A 6,308-nucleotide genomic window follows, 5' to 3' on the forward strand; every position below is an offset into this window, starting at 1 on the left:
TGTGGGACAGAGGAGGCACAGACTATATCAGGGCTTGCTTGGGGCAGCAAAATCCCAGAGTTTGTGGGAAGGGCTCTTGGACAGCAGCCTTCTGAGCAGCTTAGGGCACTCAGACCCAATTGTGGAAAGGAAAGAGAGAAAACAAAGATGGTCACCTAAACTCAGTCCCTTGCTCGTAAATAACTGCACTGCAGTAGCTCAAGGCTGTATTTGCAGGCTTAGATCTGGCAAGAGTGCAACACAGAACACATGTGCTGTGTACCAAGGCTGCAGGCAAAGGGCTCATTGATTGTCTACAACTCCCTTGGGTCCAATGCCCAGCTACTCAGAGAGAAGCACTTAGAACCTGCCCTACCACAGTCACCAAGTTTTGTTTCAGCTACACTGCTATTTAGAACAATGCTTAGATACTTCAGATCACACTCTCAGGGAGAGATGGAGAGGTTACAGAATGAAATAAAATCACTTGTTTGCCTTCTCAGCTATTTCGTCCAGCCAGATTTCTGTAGAGGTAGGAAAATGGTATCTATGGGAAGGAAAGACTTTAACCAGTCCCCTATTTTCTCTAGTTTGCTTCACAGCAGTTCTGTTGAGAAACTATAATTTAGAACTCTCTTAAAGTTGTTATGATAAATTTAAAAAAGAAGAAGTCAATCCAACGTCACAGGAGAAAAGTTCACTTAAATAAACTAGGTATTTTCACATCAGCTGGGCTTGATGAAAATCACCTGATGGTAATTAAGGAATTAACTGTAGCTGAGGTTTTGGAGAAAACGAAAAGAGAGGATATTTCTGTTGCTTTCTTCCAAAGAAGTGTGTTACTCTATACCTGCTAGGAAAAAGAAAAAATCCTTAAAGAAGTAGTAGTCTGAAGACAACAAGGAAGTAAGTACTAGTCAGCATACACCTTTCCCAAGAACAGACATTATAAAACTCCTAAAATTTCCTTAAATACTATACATGTATACGCTAAGTATGATATGCTATGACTTCAGCAAACTGTTGGTTGTGAAATTTTCATAACCAAATCAGTAAAACATGGCCTTAATATAACTATTCTGGACTAAGCGTAAAATGATTTCTTAAAACCATTCCCATAAAGGCATTCCTTATAAATAATCTTGAGTTTTAACCCTGTTCTCTCACAAGAAGACATTTAAGTCCCTGCTGCTTAGGGTATTGTAGTAGAAATGTTGAGTGATGGAGCACCTGGTGGGAAGGTAGGGCCAACCCAGGGGAGCTCAGGTGCATGCAAGGTACCTGAGTGACCAGAAGGGCTGGAGCCAGGATCCACCCCTTCCCAGACATCATTTAAGGGTTGGCAGTGGAGGCAAGGGAATCTTGCTGGAGATTGCCTGCCTATTAGAAGCCTTCTAAAGGTAAGCAGTATTCTTCCTTTTTTTTTTTTTCTCCATCATTTACAGCTTCTGTATTTGGGCTTGTTTTCTTTTGTTGTAGCCTTGGGTTGTGCTACCTCACTTCTATCACTGTACTTTCTATCTCATTATAGTATTACAGTTATCTTAGATAAGGTCTCACTTTTTCATAGCAACTGGACATCAAATGAATAAAATCAAGCTAAAGAAGTTGCAATTCTTCACTCCCAAGAACTTGAGGAGAATTGAAGAACCATCATCAAATCATAGAATGGTTTAGATTGGAGGGGATACTGGAGATCATCTAGTTCCAAACCCCTGTTGTAAGCAAAAACATTTTCTGCTAGATAGGCTGCCCAGGGCCCTATCCAGCCTGGCCTTGAACACCTCCAGGGATGGGGGATCCACAACTTTTCTGGGCAGTAAGTGCCTCACCACACTCCAAGAAAAGAATTTCTTCTAACATCTAATCTAAATCTTCTCTCTTCCTTGTTTATGTTACCCTCTCTTTAATGTTTAAAGATATTACTCCTTGTCCTATCATTACACTCCCTGATAAAATGTTCCTGTACTCTTTAGTCCTACATTAGTTCTGCTAATGTACTTCATGAAAAGAAAAAATGTCTCTTACATTCTTTCTGGTATTTTTACCGCCTGGCTGAACCAAGGACCTGCCATGTTCGCCCTGTGTTACCAGGGCTCTGAAACCCACCCAAGTTGGTGTTCAGCAGGATCATTCTCCTTCTCTTCCTCCCTCTCCTATGACTGCAGGGAAAGCTTTGCTGCTCACCAGAAATGATGTCTTATCACTGCTCCTTGGAATTTCATTGTGTATTTATTATGTGTGTGCAAAAACTGGACTCTACTTGGCTGGGGCATGCAGGCTCAGTGCTTGCTGGTGGATGGAGACATATTCCAGTCCCTCTGGGTAGGTTTTCTTTGTAGAGCAGGCAAGAGGTAGACTTGTGGCAAACAACATTACCCGTAAGTAATTTTCCCTTACTTTATATAAGCAAATGCCTTTGATATACAACAATCCCCAATGTGTTCAGGTTACATGCTTATTTTAAGATCTTTTGTTTACTTTATGATCTTCATAGGTCATTGACATCCCATTTAGCTCTAGTGACCCTGTTTATACAATTGCAATATACATTAAAAAGCGTTCCTTTGGATAACATTAACATTCTTGATCTTAATCCATCACATGGGCTAACAATAGCTCCAGCTCAGATGTGTACGTAACTGTTAAAAGCTTTAATGTAGAATCCAATACACATATCGAGTGGGAGAGGCCTGATCAAACAGATTAGCTTTCTTTTTTCCATTCTAAGTGGTAGAGAATCCAGAATTATGTAAACTCTTGTGCAATGCACTGGAGGATCCCTCCAGCCACCACTCACAGCAATTACATTCCCTTGAACATAGGGACATAGGGCTTTTTCTTCCCCCCTCTTCAGTGTGCAATGCTGTGGATGAAGCACTCAACCACTCATGACCACCTCCAGGAGCTGTGGTCCCCATTCTCTTGCTCCCTGAAAACCCAAGTCAGTGCCAGCCTGGCACTGAATGAGCTGCCCTGGCAGAGGAGCAAACCTTGCCTTAAGGCTGCCATTTCCTGTGTCTGATAGGTGAGCAGCACTTCCTAGCAAACTCACTGGGAAGGTAGGTTACCCATTACATGTTTCTTAGCTATTTCTCTACTCCTGATTACTCTATCTCACATCTGCATTAGGGACAGCTGAAAGGACCCTGTAGGATATGAAGTTTGAAAGGGGCCTTGGCTTCCTCTGGAGCTGTCCCATCTGAAAGATCAAAAAAATCAAAAACGTCTCCACCTTCTGCAAAATGCTGTGGCTGCTTCCACCAACAGAGATCGTAGCCATGCACGAAGTAACTCTTCTAGAAATCAGCAGGACTATAGGAAGATCAACCAGGTTGCCTTAAAACCACCCAGAAACCAAACGCTATCATCTTAGTGCTGAGGCAGCAGTGTCAAGTCACAAAGATGAGGAAGCCTGTGAACAGGAGAGTCAGATACTTTTTGTTTTACGGGCCCTGACAATAATACAACAGATTAACACACTGTGGGTTGAGGACAACACCCATTAAAAATTCTGTTCTTTTTTCGAGTGTTTGGATCTGGCTGGGTTTAGAGGACTGGATTCCAAGCAGGGCCTTGCGTGCCAGTCTTTAGACCTTGCTAGACTTATGGCTGTCCCAGGAATAGCTGCAGAGGTGAAGGGCTGGACAAGTGGTCTCTGTAGGTCTCTTCCAGCCCCCCTTCTTGCAATGCTGCTTTTACAGTAACTCACATTGTTTGGGAAATATCCACTTTGCGAGCTTGAAAGAAGTTGCAGAATGTGGCCATGGGATGGCTCTTCTTTCTGCCTTTTTTTTTTTTTTTTTTTTTTTCCTCCATAGGTTCAGAAAATGACACTTTGGCAGACACATTAATGTCTTTTGGGCTCAGCCCATATTTCCCAGGAGACTGGGTTCAATTGCAGGGTAAAAGGAGAGGGAAAAAAAAAAAAAAAAAAAAAAAGGTAATAAGGAAAGATCTGACCCAGTTGCCATGACACACCAAAGGCAGGACAAACACTCCAGAGAGGACGTCACATGAGGAGAAGAGAGAGCAGTAGAGAGAGGTGTATGACACGTCCCTGGGTCAGATGGTCACTGCTATGGCTCCAGCATCTTTAAGCTATGTCAGCTGTCCCACCACCAGACCCATTGTCATGTCATGTATTCCTGGGGAATTGGAGCAATATTTGGGAAAGTCAGGCTGATGACTGACTGCAGAAACTGGGCTTCGGGGGGAGACTGCCAGCACTCACACTCAGCGCTCCCCTTTTAGGAATGTGAAGCCAAAGGGCAATTGATATCATTCCTCTGGAGGCCTTTGCCTTTTTTCTGTAAGTATAGGTGATTTTGCTCCGTAAGCATTGCAATTGGTGCGAGGCAAACTCCAGTGCTGTGAGCATTTCAGGCATGAAGATCTTTCTCCTTGTAAAAGAGCAGTTGTTTTCCCTCTACCTTATTTGTTGGTTTGTAGTTCTTCTGGATATGAACAAAAGCTCGATTCAAATTGCTCGGTATTAAAGTCTGATTAAAATAAAACCTCCAACTCAAACAAAATATATCCATTCTTTCAGACAGACAGGATGTGTGCCATCCATCCCAGAACAAACTGAATCCCAAATTTCAACAAGGCTGAGCTCCCCTGAGTTCATGTGCAGGATTTTTGTGACCAAGGGTACATCAAGAGGTGACAGTGCTAAAACCCCCAGTTCTTCCCTTGAAGGGCCATGTTCCCATGGGAGATGTTCCAGATGTGGACATGTGTTCCAGCACAAGACGTGGGCATCAGTGCGTATTTTAGTAGCTGCATCAGTGTTCTTGTGGGAATCAGGTATGGGAGCATGGCATGGGAAGAGCTGTTGAGGCCCCCAGTTTCACTCCAGAAATGATAAGCATCACCAAGGTTGGTCTGGCATTCACGGAGATGTTCAGGTTTTAAGCAAACAGAGAGCAGAGGCAACCTCTGTGGGATGGGAAATGAACCTGCCACTTGGTCTTTGCCAAAACCACATTTAAAAACCTTTCTACAAACCAGTTCCACGGAATTCTCTTCAACACCTTCAAGCTGTCTGAACCACGATATTATTTAAGAACCCCCCTCTTTTTTTCCTTTTTTTTTTTTTTTTTTTTGAAACAGCTACCAAGCAAAATAAACAATCTGATGCTGAAAGGCTTCCCCCACTTCACACAAGAAAGAAGGAGCAGCAAATCACAGCGGTGTCTGGCTCTGAACTCCCTGGTAAGCTCTGGGACATTTTTACTGACAGCACTTTCTCAAGGAAGGTGTGAACAGCAGTGGAAGAGCTCCTTATAAATCTGGAGAGTCCACCCCCTCCGCAAGCCGAGCTCTCCAAAACACCAGTGCCTATTTCCAGCCACGTGACTCGGCAGCTATTGACAAAATCCTCTGCAGCTGAAGAAATGAAGATGCTTTTGAAGCCAGTGAATGTTCCTCAAGATGTTTTCCTTCCTGCACACACACGATGGTGAGACAAAGTGAGAGGAAAAGCAAGAGAAGCACAGCCGTTTTTGGCGGTGGTTTCAGACGTTTATATTGGAATGTGAACATTTTCACTACCATCCTAGCTTCTCCTTCTGCTCGCTGCTATAGGGAACAGCACTTGAATGGCACTGCACTCTGCTGCTGTAATGATGGGGATGTCACTAATTTACCATTTAGACTTCACTGACTATAAAACAGGAGGAGGAAATGGGTTGTGAGTATGATAAGGAGCAAACTGCGTCTGGAACACAAATACACTTGAAAACTGGGAGGGAAAAGGGGAAATTAGAAACGATTAGCTAAGTGCATCTCTCCAGCAGCCACCATCACAGCGAACGTGCAGGATGGTTGCAGGGCCACCAGCTGCTGACCCCTAGGATTTTGGCCAGGTTGGGCATCTCCGTGGCATTTCCGTGCTTTGCAAGTTGCACTTAGCTGTCACAGGCTTTTCCACAGATCAGCCCATTTTTGCTGCTGAGACCCTCTAATGCTTCTGAGGCTCAGGAAATTGTTGTAGGCCTGTATTTAAATCTTACCCTGGGCTTAAAGCCTTGATTGAGCAGTGACACCTTCCTAAAATCTGACATTTTAGAGCTTGAGGATAACCCTGTTAGGGAAAGAAAGAAATGCGTGGGAAGCAGACTCCCATTGCAACCCGTACAGTAATATTTCCTGATAAAAGGGAGCGGAGAATGGAGAGAAGGTTCAGTCCTCAGCTCTTGCTCAGGCCAAGCCTCAAGCTCAAAGATATCAGTGTTTTTTTTCAGGTTTGCCTGTATGGAGGAAAAAGTTGCATCAGAAAATACCAAACAGCCACACCTCTCAGCCTCTATTCATCTGGAAGGCAG

This window comes from Meleagris gallopavo, chromosome 2 (genome assembly GCF_905368555.1).
Source record: "Meleagris gallopavo chromosome 2, MGAL_WU_HG_1.1, whole genome shotgun sequence".
In the NCBI taxonomy this organism is placed as follows: Eukaryota; Metazoa; Chordata; class Aves; order Galliformes; family Phasianidae; genus Meleagris; species Meleagris gallopavo.